Raw genomic sequence first — 14,851 nt, forward strand, 5'->3', positions numbered from 1 at the left:
TAGGCATTCCTGGGTCAGACATTGGGAACTGAAGGGGTAGAATCCTGCAGGATCTGTTGGAAGTATTATAATTTCCAAGAAAAGTATTATAATTTCTACAAGAAATTCATATTGACCTCAGTGAGACAGAAGTAGAATTTCAAATCATGTCTGTGACTAATTGAAGACTTCTTTGAGAAACCCAAGGCTGGGAAGGTGATGGTAAACGATGAAGGGGGTGCCATGGATAGCAATTGCAAGAAAATCTTGAACACCATATGTGAACCCAGTGATGTCCTTAGGTTGACTGGATAATGTGCCATGTGTGCAAGAAAATATGAGTCTTGGCAGACTGATTTAGCTCAAGAGGGGGAGAGTTACATAAGACGCAGGTTAAGTCACAAATGGAATAATTGTGCAGACGATCATAAGAGAGGTGCGGGTGGTGATGGCAGCGAGTGTGATGTGGGACATTTTTAGAACAATGGTTTTCATATTTGCTCAAAAGGAAGAGCACCTAGAAGACCTGGAACTTTCATATGTTAGGGATGATGTATTAAAAGCATGAGGTACTAGAGTCTTGAGTTGTTGCTATAATAAACTGAAGCCATAATTGTAACTAACAGGCTCTGAGTGTTCATATTTACTGGGTACTGAGCTAAGTGGTGCCTACAGTCATTCCCTCTGCTACAGTTCTCTCCATAGGTTCTCTCACAATTCCACTTTATAGTCAAAGAAACTGGACCCAGAGCTGCTAAACGGTCAATGCCAGGGCCAAGATTCAGACCTAATTTGACCTCAGAATTTTACACAAACCTACACTAAGAAAAGTAAATTAACAAGATACAGAATCTGGTATAAAATTAGATATTCTGACCTGAACATTTGATAACATATTTTAAATGTTGAGGCAAACATAATGGGAATTTAATGTGAAAAGACATACATCTGTGTAACTATTTTCTTTGAGTGTTGGAAAGAAGTCATTGCTGACAGTGCCTAAATATGCCTCCAGGACATCCTTATCTGCTATACCTCCATGGGCATGCAAGTGTACCCTCCTAGGTCAGAGCAGGCTGAAAGGCAGACAGAATAGAGGGACTTTAAGGGAGAGGTTTCACCTCCACCTGTGATCCAGGTATATGTAGCAGCTGAACCACAGATTCTCCCACACATTCTTGACTTTCCCCATCACTGATCAAGGATGGCCAGCAAGAAGGAAGGAGCTAGATATTCAAGGAAGAGCCACCTACAGCCCAGCTATCAGTGATGCCCATTCATCATTAGAAAAATGCAGGCTATAAATAAACTAAATTCATACAATATTTTCACATGGCTTCCCTTTCTCTCCTTTCTTTATATCTTATTGATGTCTTCCCACTATCCAGCCTGCCAACTCAGCCATCTCTGGGCAGGAATGGGGTAGGGGGAGCCCTGCCACTAAAGGTATCAATTTGAGAAGACCAATCCCTCCCCCCTGAGTGTTAATGTCCTCATCTGGAAAGTAAGGGAACCATACCAACGGATCTCTAAGTCGCCCTAGTAGATTAAACTCAATACATGGAGATAACTGGTAAATATTGATGGCTTATAACCTGTTCTGGTTGTATGTTTATAGACAAGCACAACTGAGGAATCTGAGTTATTACCAAGCCTTTGGGGAAGCTAAGTCTGTGGTACTAAATGGCTCTTCACATGTTCACATTACACTGTCAAAACTGTCTAATGCCTTTCCGTATATCTGCCTTTTCCTGAGAAACTCAACATATAAATCATGTCATCCTTGGAGTCTTAAGTGATCATATTGAACCACCAGTATCACTTTTAACTGGCTCATAAGCTGAGAGTACACATATGGGCCCCTGTTTATGATGGCTCATCTGACAATGTTTTGACTTTAAGGAGCTGCAAAAGTGATAGATGTTTGGGAGAAGACATACCTTGATTTTTGGATTGTGTTAATGTGGGATGATAATCTCTGGTGATGCCAGGCAGCTCCACTTAGCCACACAATTGCACAGAGACAAACAACTGGAACTCCACAGTGTACTGTGTTACCAGTAAGTGTGGGGTTGAGGTATTCAATAGATTACATTGTATAGTCAATACTTTATTATAAAGTAGGCTTTGTTTGGGCTAATTTTTCCCAACTATAGGCTAAGGGAAGTGTTCCAGGCATGTTTAAGGTAGTCTAGCAGCTACAATGGATGGTAGGTTCAAAACTCTAAACCCATTTTCAACTTACACTATTTTCTACTTATGATGGATAGGTTTTGATGTAACACGATTTAAATCAAGGAACATCTTCATACCCTGCAGTGCTTCAGGGTCCTGGCTCCATGTCATAGTTGTCATGTGCATATCAGAAATGCCCTTACATGGATAAAAATTGGTAGTGCCTCATCCTTTCTCTTCCTAACCAATAACTGAAGGGAAAAGCAAAACTTGGTTTTAATTGCCTTGACAGATGACATTTTGTTCAAAATGATAGTGGTAACAATACACTGAATTTTATATATATAATACATAATTAATATTTTTTTGTCTTTTTTTTCCTTCGGAGCTGAGGACTGAACCCAGGGCCTTGCGCTTGCTAGGCAAGCACTCTACCACTGAGCTAAATCCCAAACCCCATAATTAATACTTTTATTAATATATTTATTGATCTATAATATATATTCCTATGTAAGCTTGTACATTAGTGAAATTAAGGACAGCAAAGCAATGATACAAGAGTGAGGAAGGGAGGAAGTAGGGTAGTTACCAGGCACTCACTTGTGAAGTGCTATTGTGTTATTTGAAAGTGGCTTGATTAGTTGTCAATGTATACTGCAAACTTCAAGGTAAGCACTAAAATCATCTTAACAAGATAAAGCAGAGCCGTACAAAGAGAGGCTGGGAGATGGCTTGGTCGATAAAGCGCCTGCTGTGCAAGCGTGAGGACCTAAGCTGGGGTTCCTAGCACCTGAGTAAAAGCAGGGTGCAGCAGCATGCATCTGTGACCCCACCGCTGGGGGGCAGAGCTAGGGAGTCTGATCAGCTAGTTTTGCCAAAATGGTGAACTCAAAAAGAAAGCTGGAGAGGAAAGAAGATACTTGACGTCAACCTCCGTCCTCTACATGTACAGGAACAGGTAGTGCACACACACACACACACACACACACACACACACACACAATATACACACAGACACAAAAATGTAACGAATTTTAAAAATGCCAAAAAAGAAAACAGAAAAAGATGCATGGTGGTACACACCTATAATCTTAGCACTCAGGAGGCTGAGTAAGGACAAGTGCGAGCCTGAGGCTAGCCTGGGTTACATAGCAAGACACTGTCTCTAAATAAGTAAATAAACAAATAGTAAATAAGTAAATCAAACCATAAATGCCGGAAAAAAAACCCAATGAAATACAAAAATAGAATAAAGAATAAGGGAAATGAATGGAAAGCTAACAGAGATGGTAATATTATTCTGATTGTGTCAGTAACCACTGTGAGCATCAATGGGCAAATGCATCAGTTAAGAGACAAATTGCTGAAGCTGGAACATACTCTGAACCTCAGAAAGCTAGGCATATGGATCAGGATTCAAGGCCAACCTGTGCTACATAGAGAGCCTAGGCTACACAGAAAGAGCCTAGCAAGACCCTCTCTGAGAAAGAGAGAGCAAGGGGCACAGTTGATTGATTGTTGGAATAAATAAATAAGATTCAACTATGGGTTGTCTATTTAAAAAAAAAAAAAAAAGCTTTATGGCGCTGGAGAGACGGCTCAGAGGTTAAGAACACTGTTCTTGCAGAAGATCTAGGTTCAAATCCCAGCACCTACATGGCAGCTAACAACTGTCCATAACTCCAGTTCCAGGGGATCCAACAGCCTCTTCTCTCCTCTGCGGGCATTGCATGACAGGGGTGCACTTACCTACATGCAGGCATAACACTCATACACATAAAGTAAAAATAATAAATAAAATATTTTTAAAAAGCTTTAAATATAAAGATGCATATAGATGAAAAGTAAATGGATGGAGAAGCAACGCCATGCTAGCACTAATCAGAAGTGTGAGTAGTTACATTAACTTCAGACAACACAGACTTCACGTCAAGGAAAAGGGGATAAAAGAGTGTATTATACAGGGACAAAAGGATCAGTTCTCTAAGAAGTTGTGACCATTTTTAACGCGTTTGTTCTTAAAAACAGAACATCAAGCTATGTGAGATAAAATTTAATAAAACTGGGGGGGGGACGGCGGCCTGGGGAGACGGCTCAATGGTTAGAGCGTTTGCTGAGAAAGCATGAGGACCAGAGTTCAGATCACCAGAATCCATGTAAATACTGTATGGGCATGGCAGTCCACCTGTAATTCCAGTCTCAGAAGGTAAAGACAGGGACTCCCAGACCAAGATGGCTAGAAAGTCTACCCATAGCCAGCAGCTCTGTGTTTGCTAAGAGACCCTGCCTTAACGAATAAGGTGGAACAGTGAAGGATTATTCCCAGCATCAACTTCTGGCCTCCACATATACATGTACACTCATGCAAACATGCATACACATATCCACATTCAATGCACACATCCATGTCGCACATTAAAATGGAAAAAAATTAATAGAAACTGAAGGGAACCGACAGGTCCATTGTGACAGTTGGAGCCTGCAACACCTGTTTATCAGAAACAGAAAGATCCAGTTAGCAGAAAATCAGTAAGAATACTGTGAGTGGACTGGCTATAACTGAAACCGACTACCTCATCCAACAACAGTAAAGCACACATTCTTTTCAAACGCACAAGAAACATTCATCAAAAGAAACTACATTCTGAGTCACAAGTTAATGAGTTTAAGAGACTAGAAATCATAGCATTTCTGCTCTTAGGGCACAATAGAATTAAACTAGGAATAAATAACTGGGAACCACCAAAACCACAGAGAAATAGTGCATTTCTAAGCAGCATAAAGGGCAAAAATTAATATCAAGAAAAAACTGTAAATATTTTGACCCATATGAAAATATATTTTGTGGATAAAATAAGAGTAGTGCTTAGGGGAAATTCACAATATTGAGTACATACATTAGATAAGAAGAAAGCTCTGAAAATAAATCTAAGTTTCAATCTTAGAAAATTAGGGGGAAGGGGGAAGAGCAAATTAAATCCAAAGAAAGCAGAAGAAAATAACTAGCAGGAATCAGAGTAGAAACTAATGGAACTGAAAATGGGAACTAGAGAAAAAAATCAACGATGCCAAATGCTGGTTCTTTGAAAAGATTAATAAAATGAGTAGATATTTAACCAGGTTAAGAAAAATAGAAGACACAAATTATTCATGTCAGAAATGAAGGAATGAGCATCACTATAGACCCTACATACATTGAAAGGAGAATAAAGGAACACTATGTCTCAAATCTGACAACATAGATGAAGCATACGAATGCACCATTTCTTAGAAGGTACAGTTTGCTAAAACGCAAACAAAAATAAATAGATAATTAGGAAAAATTCTAAGTCTATTAAAAGAATTAACAATGATTATCAATAATTAATAACCATCCAGCATAAAAAGCATCAGACCCAGGTGAGTTTATTAAAGAATTCTGCCCAACATTTAATAAAGAAATTATAGCCAGGCGTGGTGGTACACACCTTTAATCCCAGCACTTGGGGGGCAGAGGTAGGCGGATCTCTGTGAGTTCAAGGCCAGCCTGGTCTATATAAGGAATTCCAGGTCAGCTGGGGGTACAGAAAAAAAAAAGAAAGAGAGAAAGAGAGAGAGAGAGAGAGAGAGAGAGAGAGAAAGGAAGGAGAAAGAAAGAAAGATAGATGATTGATGATAGATAGATGATAGATGATAGATAGATAGATAGATAGATAGATAGATAGATAGATAGATGAAAGATAGATAGATTATACCAGTGTTCGCTTTGGTAACATATATGCTAAAATTAGAATGATACAGAGAAGATTAGCAAGGGCCCTGCACAAGGATGACACACAAATTTGTGAATAGAGAGAAATCATACCAATTCTCTATAATCTCTTTTGGAGGAGAGAAACAGAACACTTCCTAATTCTACAAAGCCAAGTGTACCCTAATACAAAAATTCAAACCAGATAGAAATAGAAACATTAGGAGGAAACTACAGACCAATATCTGTCATGAACATAGATGACAAAATCCTTAATAGAGCTGGGTGTGATGGCACACACCTTTAATCCCAGCATTTGGGAGACAAAGGCAGGCAGATCTCTATAAGATCGAGGCCAGCCTGTTCAACAGAGCGAGTTCCAGGCCATCTAGGGCTACAGGAAGACCCTGTCTCAAATAAACAAGTAAATCTTCAATATAACATTAGCATAGTTAATTCAACAGTGTCTAAAGTATTTATCCCAGGTGTACATGGTTGGTTTAATATTTGAAAATCATTTAATGTAGTGCAACACATTAACAGGCAAAACCCAATTATGAAAATAGATGCATTTGACAAAAATCTAACGTTATTTGAAATAAAAACTCAGCAAATAGAGGAAAATTTTAACTTGCTAAAAATTTTTGACAAAATAAAATCTATAGCTAATATCATGTTTAATTATAAGAAAGTCAAAGCTTTCCCATTTAGAGCAGGATCAAGGCTAGGCTGTCCTCTATTTATAATTCTTTTCAACATTGTACTGGAAGGCCTATCTAATGCAATAATGTAGGAAAAGGAAATAAAGGATATTTAGAAATAAAGGATTTTTAAATTAGGAAGAATGAATAAAACTCTCTTTGTTCACAGATAACATGATTGTCTATACAGAAAATCAAAAGTATTTGAGAAATAAAACACTGAAGCAAACTCCTGAAATTAAAAAGAAATTACAGCAATTCAGGATATGAGGTTAATATATAAAAGACAATTGCTTTCCTACATACCAGCAATGACACCATTTATATTAAAACTCTCAAAGACAAAAATTATATATAAATATAATTAAATATGTACAAGAGCTGCATGAAAAAAAAACTATAAAAGTCAGATGAAAGAGATCAAAGACGAGCTCAAGGAGAGCACTTTCTGTACTCAGAGAGGAAGAGCCAATGTTGATATATAGATTCAATACAATCAAGTGAAGGGACTGCAGAGATGGCTCAAAAAATAAAAATCCCAGCAAGTTATACTTAGATATTAATAAACTGATTCTAAAGTTGATATGGAGAGGCAAAAGACCCAGAATAGCCAGTTCAGCATTAAAGAAAAACAAAGCCAAAGGCCTAACACTACTGACTTCAAGGTTTCCTGTAGAGGAACAGTAATCATGGCAGCCTGGTATTGGCAAAAGAACAGACAAATAAATTAACGAAACAGTGGAGAGTATAGAAGTAGACCCACTATGATGAGTAATCTTCATTGTCAACTTCACTGGATTAGAATTATCTAGGAAACATACCTCAGGGTGTGCTTTGAGGATCTTTCCAGAGAGGAGGAGGGAGACCCACATGTGGGTGGTACTATCCCATGGCCTGGAATCCTGGACTTAGTATGGGGGACAAAACTGATGGAGCACCAGGATTCCTGTCTCTCTGCTTCCTGACTGTGGGTGCAATGTGAACATGACTTCACTGCCATGAGGAACTCTGCCCTCAAGGCAAGAGCCAATATAAACTCTTCCTTCCTTGTCACTTTTGCCATGTATTTTGTCAATAAAAAAGTAACAAATACACCCACATAGTCAACTGATCTTTAACAAAGGACCAAAGGCAATGCAATGGAGTAAAGATCAACTTTTCAACAACTGTTTTGGAATAATATACATCCATATGCAAAAAAATCTAAACATTTATCCCAAATGAATCTAGACATGCTTCATAAAAAATTAACTCAGAATGGACTGTAGACCTCTTAAGATTTTCATGTGAAGTATTTCCCACAGGCTCTTGCACTTGAAGACTTGGTGTCCAGATGGTGGTGCTGTTTGGGAAGGTTATGGAATCTTTGGGATATGGGGTCTAGTGTAAGGATGTAGAGCTATGGGGGTGGGCTTTGAGGGTTATGGGCTGGCTCTGCTTCCTGACTGGTTCTCTGCTCCTTGAGTGGTAGAAATGTAACAAGTCACACCTTGTCCTCCCACTATCACAGACAGGTACAGCTCTGACCACCATGAACTCCATCACGTCTTCCCTGCCATGAATTTGTGGGTTCAAAGAAAACCTCTCCTCAAAAGTTTTCCTTGTTTCTGTCAAGTACTCTGCTTATGATAAAAGTAACTAATGCTAGATCTAAATGTGAAATGAAAAACTCTAACCCTCCTTGACAACAGCACAGGAGAACTAGAATCAGTACCACCAAAGAACTAGCTGATAAGCTGGACTTCATTAAAATTAAAAGCTTCCACTCAGTGAAACACAAACTTAAGAGAATGAAAATACATTCCACAACTGGAAAAAAAATGCAAAAGACACATCTGATAAAGAGTCATTATCCAGGTCTAGAAGGATGGCTCAGTGGGTAAAGCCCTTGTCACACAAGCCTGACTACTTGAGTTCATTCCCAGGATTGAGTTGTTTGTTTTCTTATATTTGAATTTTAGGAGTTCTTTGTATATATTGCATAATGTTTTTTTTTCATATTTTTATTTGTGTGTGTATATATGTGTGCGTGATATGATGTATGAATGTGTCACGAGTTCTCTCCTTCTACATTTATGTGGGATCCTGGGATTGAAAACAAACAACTCAGTTAAAAAGTAAGGACATACATTAATGAAGATTCCACTGAAGATGTACAGATAGCAAATAATTATGTGAAAAAAGGGTCCATCTTAGATGTCAATCAGGGAAATTCAAATTAAAATAACAGTGACATGCCACTACATGCCCAGAACACTGACACGCCAATTGGATGAGAGTATGAGACAAGGGCTTTCAGTTACTGCTAGAAGGGCACAGCCTCTTTGGAAGACAGTTTGTGACAATATTTTTTTACCCAGAGCTGACCAAGAAATTCAACAATTGCTCTCCTTGCTATTTATCCAAAGGAGTTGAAAACATGGCCATACAACACTGGCCACATGGCTGTTTACATGGATGTAATCGTCAGAATTCAGAGTGGACAAATACACTGGTGTATAAAGACAATGCATTATTCATAATAAAAAGAAATTAACTCTCAGCCCTTGAGAAGACCTAGAGGGAACTTAAATGTATATGTCGAAGTGGAATAAGCCAACCTGAAAAGGCTGCATACAGTGCAATCCCAACTGCTAATAAACGGCATTCTAGAAAAGGCAAAAACTATGGTGGTGAAAAAATCAATTGTTTCTAAGAGTTGGAAGAAGGGAGGAATGCTACGTTAGCTATTTTTCTCATTGCTGTGACAAAATACCTGACAAAAGCAACTTAAGGGAAGAAAAGTATATTTCTGCTAGCTGTTCAAGAGGATGGTGTCTTATGGTAGGGAAGGTCTGGCAGGATTCACAGCCGTGGAAGCGTGTGGCGGAACTGCTCACATTTGAACAGACCAAGAAGCAGAGAAGAACCGGTGCTGATGCTCTGGTCCCTCTCCCTCCTTTCCCTTTTTATTCAGACTGGGACCCCAGCCCATGGGAGAGTGCTGCCCACATGCAGTCACCCTCCCTGCGCCCTCTCCCACCCTCAGTTGTACCTCTCTGGAAATACCTGCACACACCCAGTTCAGGTCATTCCAAATCTAGTCAAGTTGACAGTAGAAATTAACCATCATAGGATAAGCAGGCCCAGGAGATTTGGGGGATGGTGGAAATACTCCACATTATATTATAATGCTGAAGTCATGACATCATACATTTATTCAAATAGATAGTGAATGTACAATAGGCAACAGCCAACCCTAACAGATGGACTCTAGGTGACTGGGATGTACGAGAGTTGGTCAACTAGTTGCAACAAGTGCAGCAATCTGGGGAGGGACACTGACAATAAGAGAGCTATGCACATGGATGGGCTGAGGGGGAAATCTATGTACCTTTCTCTTAAGTTTGCCATGAACCTAGAACTAATCTTAAAAGAAATTGAACCAGGGGCTGAGAATGTAGCTTAATAGTAGAGCACTTTGTCTAACATGTGCGAGGCTGAGCCTCAGCACTAAAAAAGAGACAATCTATATAGCAATAAAAGATCTTAAACAAAGAAAAAAAAACAGTAACAAGATTATGGCATCAAATTCTTAAGGACGTAAAGATACAAAGAAATAAAGAAACGCTAAGGGCTGGTCCAGGGACTGGCCCAGACTTGGCCTCCGCTATTATCACCCTGTGATTTCTAGTTGGAAAATATATCAGGTGAATATGGCAAGAAGCCCCATATGTTTGTAGACTAATGTCCCCATTTGATAGATTGAGGAAGTGAGGCTCTGAGAGAAAAAGGAACCTGCTCAGAGTCACAAAGCAAGTAAGGGTGATAGATCCTCAAGACTCAAAATCTGGTACAATAGGAAACTCCTGGCTCACAGCAGCATATCTTAGATTTTGATAAATGTTTACTGAAGAGAACATACTTTCACCTTGAAACCTCTCTTGGACCGTATCTTACAAATGCTTAGACAACAGCCTATTTATAGATGGGAGTTCTCCTTGCTCAGAAACCCCCAGACCCAGGTTTTTTCTGAGGAGGTTCAGCTTATTGGTTAGATGCAATGATGTTAGATCTTAGTGCAGGAAGAGCTTTGGTTCAGAGTTTCCAGAAGACCAGTAGAAAAGCAGAAGAAAGATACTTTGGTAAAATTAAAACCCCAGTTCAACTTCTGTGGATCTTCAAGTACCATGTATTGGCAACACAGCTCCTGATGGGCACGCAGGGTTGGAGGGACCAGCAGGAACCTGCTGCCTCCTGAAGGGAAGACAGTTTGAGAATGAGGTCAGTCCTGGAAAATTGCCAGACACTGAATAAACCCCTCCTCCCCAACACAAACACTCAAAAATCCAGAGAAGCTGAAGCCAGTGTAGAATGCTCGCCGGCATGTTCAAGACCCTGGGTTCGATCCCCAGCAGCGGAAAAGCAAGTCAAAAGGAGAAGGCTGTGTGAAGCACAAGCCATAGGTGTGTCAATTCTGATCCCCATTATCTTGTCTTCGTTTCAATTTATAGCTCTGGGGCTCTCTAAAGAACTATTTTATTCCCTTGGGGGAGAATTAGAATTATACATTCAAAAAATTTTTTCTCAATCTGATGAGCCTAGAGGGGCCAGTAGCAGGAGGAAAGGGTCAGGGACAGCAGAACACAGCCACCTTCCCTTCTGCACTGTGGGTCCCCATGCTGCACGTGGACAGACCCAAGCAGGGTAGGGATAAGTTTTGAAGCGGATGTGAGTCTGCAGTTGGAGGACTGGACTAAACTGTTAACATCCAAAAATTATCACGAAGTTTCTTGTTCTTATCATTAAAATCCAAAATGCTATTAAGTCTGCCCTGAAACCATCCAGGGGTCAGGGAAGGGAGTTTATCAATAGCCAACCAGAACAAAGGAAAGCTATTCTCTGTTTACGCTTCAGTGAGGTCCGTCTGTGACATATGCTAGTTACACTAGCTGGGGCTCTGCCTGGTATCTCTGAGAGCTAGGGTATAGTGTAAATGTGCGGTGAACTGGCTGAATCGTCCAACACACGCACGGGAGCAGCCTGTTGTGGGGTGGCACTTTTAAATCAGCTTCAACTGTACTTTCCACTAGCTGAGACTGCACTGCAATTATCCAGCCAAGACAGATGTGATGACTGGACATAGGAGTCAGGCTGTGGGATTTCCCTCCAGTGTCACCCCAAGAGGAATGAGAGGCTGGACAGAACTGTGAAGGCAGCTCTTCAAGGCAAGTAAAAATACAGCTCATTTCTGTGTCTACATAACCCAATTCATTGGGAGTCAGCAAAGGGGCCACTGCAAAGGGGCCACAATACCAAATTCATATGGTTTTCATGAGGGTCACACAAGTGCACATGTGTGAAAATGAGTCACATGGTCCCTGACAAGTACTATTAATATAAATCATTCAACCTTTAACAAGTATATGAGGGTTTATTAGATGTCAGAGACACCTAGTAAACAAGAAAGTTTCAGGGGTGGATATGTAACTCAGTGGTAGAGCCCTTGCCTAGCATGCTTAAAGCTCTGGGTTTGATCCCCAGCTCTGAAAAGAAAAAGTCCCACCCTAGAAGAGACAGACAAAACAAAGCAATCAATAATTATAATAATAATATATCATATTGCATGCACACATATACACACCATATTGCATATGTATGTGCATATATGGAGGATTGCAGAAACAGTGATAAATGCTATGAAAACAGAGCATGGTAGGAAATAATAGAGGCTGTTGCAAAGCGCAGGACCCGCTTTGGAGGATGGTGATCTCTTCCACTGGTAGAGCACTTTACAGTTTCACACAATGCTCCCCTGAGTACTGTTTTATTTTATCCCTAGAATAATATGGTAAGTGGCTGAGGATATGGTTCAGTTGGTAAAGTGCTTGCCATGAAAGCATCAAGACTGTGAGTTTGATTCCCACAGAACCCATGTAAAAGAGCTGAGTGTGGTGCTGTATGCCCTGAATCCCAGCACTGGGGAAGCAGAATCCCATAGATCTCTGAGACTGTTGACTAACCAGTCTAGAGGAATCAGCAAGATACAAATTTAGCAAAAGAGCCTGTCTTAAAATAGTAAAGGGGCTGAAGAGATGGTTCAGTGGTTAAGAGCACTGGTTACTCTTGCTGAGGACCCTGGTTTTGATTCCCAGCACCCACATAGTAGCTAACAACCATCCATAACTCCAGTTCCAGAAGATCCAACAGCCTCTTCTGACTTCTGTGGGCATTGCACAACATGGATGCACTTACAAACGTTCAGGCAACACTCATACACACAAAAGAAAATAAAAATAATAAAAAAAATTTAAATTTTTTTAAAAAAAGTGCTGGAGAGATGGCTCAGGGGTTAAGGGCACTGGCTGCTCTTGCTGAGGACCCAGGTTTGATTCCACATGGTAGCTACCAACCATCTGTAATTCCAGTTCCAGGGGATCTGACGCTCTCTTCTGGCTTCCACAGGCACTGCACACATGTGGTGCGCTTACATACATGCAGGCAAAACACTCATATATAAACTAAACATAAACTAAATTTTAAAAATTTAATCATTTTTTGAAAAGATGGAGAAGGACTGAGGAAGACACCCAGTATTGACCTCCGGCCTCCACGTAAGCATACACACCTGTACATATGAACATGTACACACATACATGTAAAAGAACAAGAAAAAGTAAGAGAGTGGGAGCATAGAAAAGTCAAATGACTTCAAGCTGGGTGACTTTTTGTCATCTAAGCCACCAGCAAGAGCAGGCACAAGACCAGTCGAGCTAGCTTTCTCTCTACTTCCTGAATGAGCCCCAGGACTCAAGGTCAACATGGCATTGCTGGAAGCCTGTGCTTACGGGGTGCAGCCAATGACATGGCAAGAGCACTTAACATTTCAGTACCAATGGTGGTACCCAGCCAGGCCTCCCCAGGGACAGCTTCAGCACTGACATCCAACGCACCGTTTGCCGGCTGGAGGCTGAACTACCACCAATATATTTTCTCCTTTAAAAATGAAGATGAAATATTGAAACTTATCTGCTCTGAGTTAAAAGTTCATGGATGAATCTTAAGTTTGGATGGCTATGCTCAAAGGAAGGCTGTCCATGGCTATGCCCCAAGGTTCTACAGAACAACTAGCTCCTTTCTCTCCAAGGTGATGGCAGCTGTGGCATGCTGGAGTCTCAGGACGGGCTAATGTGTCTGAGATTTCAAGTCAACAAACGCAGTGCAGAAGCCCTCAGCAGGCACCTCTGTCCTCAGCAGCTGGAAGGACAGTCCCAGTTCCAGCGCATTAGAAATTGATGGTGAGGCAGTTGCAGGAATGTATGTAGTTATGCTCTTAATAATTAGAGTATTTCCTTGAGTTTGGGCTAATGGCCGAGCTTGGATGTTTGGATGCTTCTTAAATGGTTATTTTGGATGCTCGTTGTTTGAAAAACTATTTTGAAAAGCCATTTGGCGTAAGGAAGACATCTATGCTGTCAAAGATGTCAACAGAAACCAAGGACCCAAGAATATGGGAAATGTGACAGAAATTGTCTCACTAAGGAAGAGGGGAATTTGGGACTAGAGGGGCAGGAGGAGTTAAGAGAAACAGCATGGTAGAGAAGAGCTGGAACTAGTGGGGACTAAGGGAGAACCAATAAACCTCTGCTTTGGAAGAAGCCTGAAGAGCAGTTCCAGATGAAGGTCTCTCCCTACCCCTGGCAGGCAAGTACATCCTGCTGCTTCAGTCTACTAGGATTGCAGAGGCTTTCTGTTGGCTGCTCTGTAAAAAGTGAAGAGGATGATGCATTTCATCCTGGGCTCACAGGCGTAGGGAATAGGGCCTGTTTCACAGAACTTTCTGTGATGATGAGGTACCATCCAATAGGGAGGTCTCTAGGCTATGGAGCATTTTTGATGTGGCCAGTGCAACTGCTAGTGACCTGAGCGCTTCCTTTGTATAAGTTTCAATGACTTAGGCTGCCATATTTGGCTAGTGACTCCAGGCTGAACAGCACAGGGCTAAGGAGAGATGGCATATGTAGAAGGTGGAGTACCCAGTCAGGGTGACCCTTAGACCACAGCCTCTTCAGATTTGATGAAACCTTGAGGGAGGCTTGAGACAAAATAGAATGAAACTGGGTGCTGAGGGGAGAGACAGACATTAGCCAAGATACTTTAAGAAACTCCAAGTTGATAATAGGGTTATAGAGGTCTTTAAAAAAGAATAGTGTCCTCACAGTAATTAAAAATGCCAGAATGGTGGAACTAACCTTCTTGGATGTTTAACAGACATACCTTGAGATCT

General features: G+C 40.6%; 1 protein-coding gene and 1 non-coding gene across 2 annotated transcripts in view; one reads left to right on the forward strand and one right to left on the reverse strand.

The window, feature by feature from the left end:
• The window catches only part of Rfx4 (regulatory factor X4), a 178,460-nt gene that overhangs the window by 90,231 nt on the left and 73,378 nt on the right, over positions 1-14,851 (reverse strand). The gene's annotated exons all lie outside the window — the stretch shown is intronic.
• LOC115072047 lies at positions 5,891-5,997 on the forward strand. The gene has a single exon (XR_003851107.1). It is a non-coding gene; the product is annotated as a U6 spliceosomal RNA (small nuclear RNA).

This window comes from Nannospalax galili, unplaced genomic scaffold (assembly GCF_000622305.1).
Source record: "Nannospalax galili isolate Female #2095 unplaced genomic scaffold, S.galili_v1.0 scaffold39, whole genome shotgun sequence".
Taxonomy (NCBI): Eukaryota; Metazoa; Chordata; class Mammalia; order Rodentia; family Spalacidae; genus Nannospalax; species Nannospalax galili.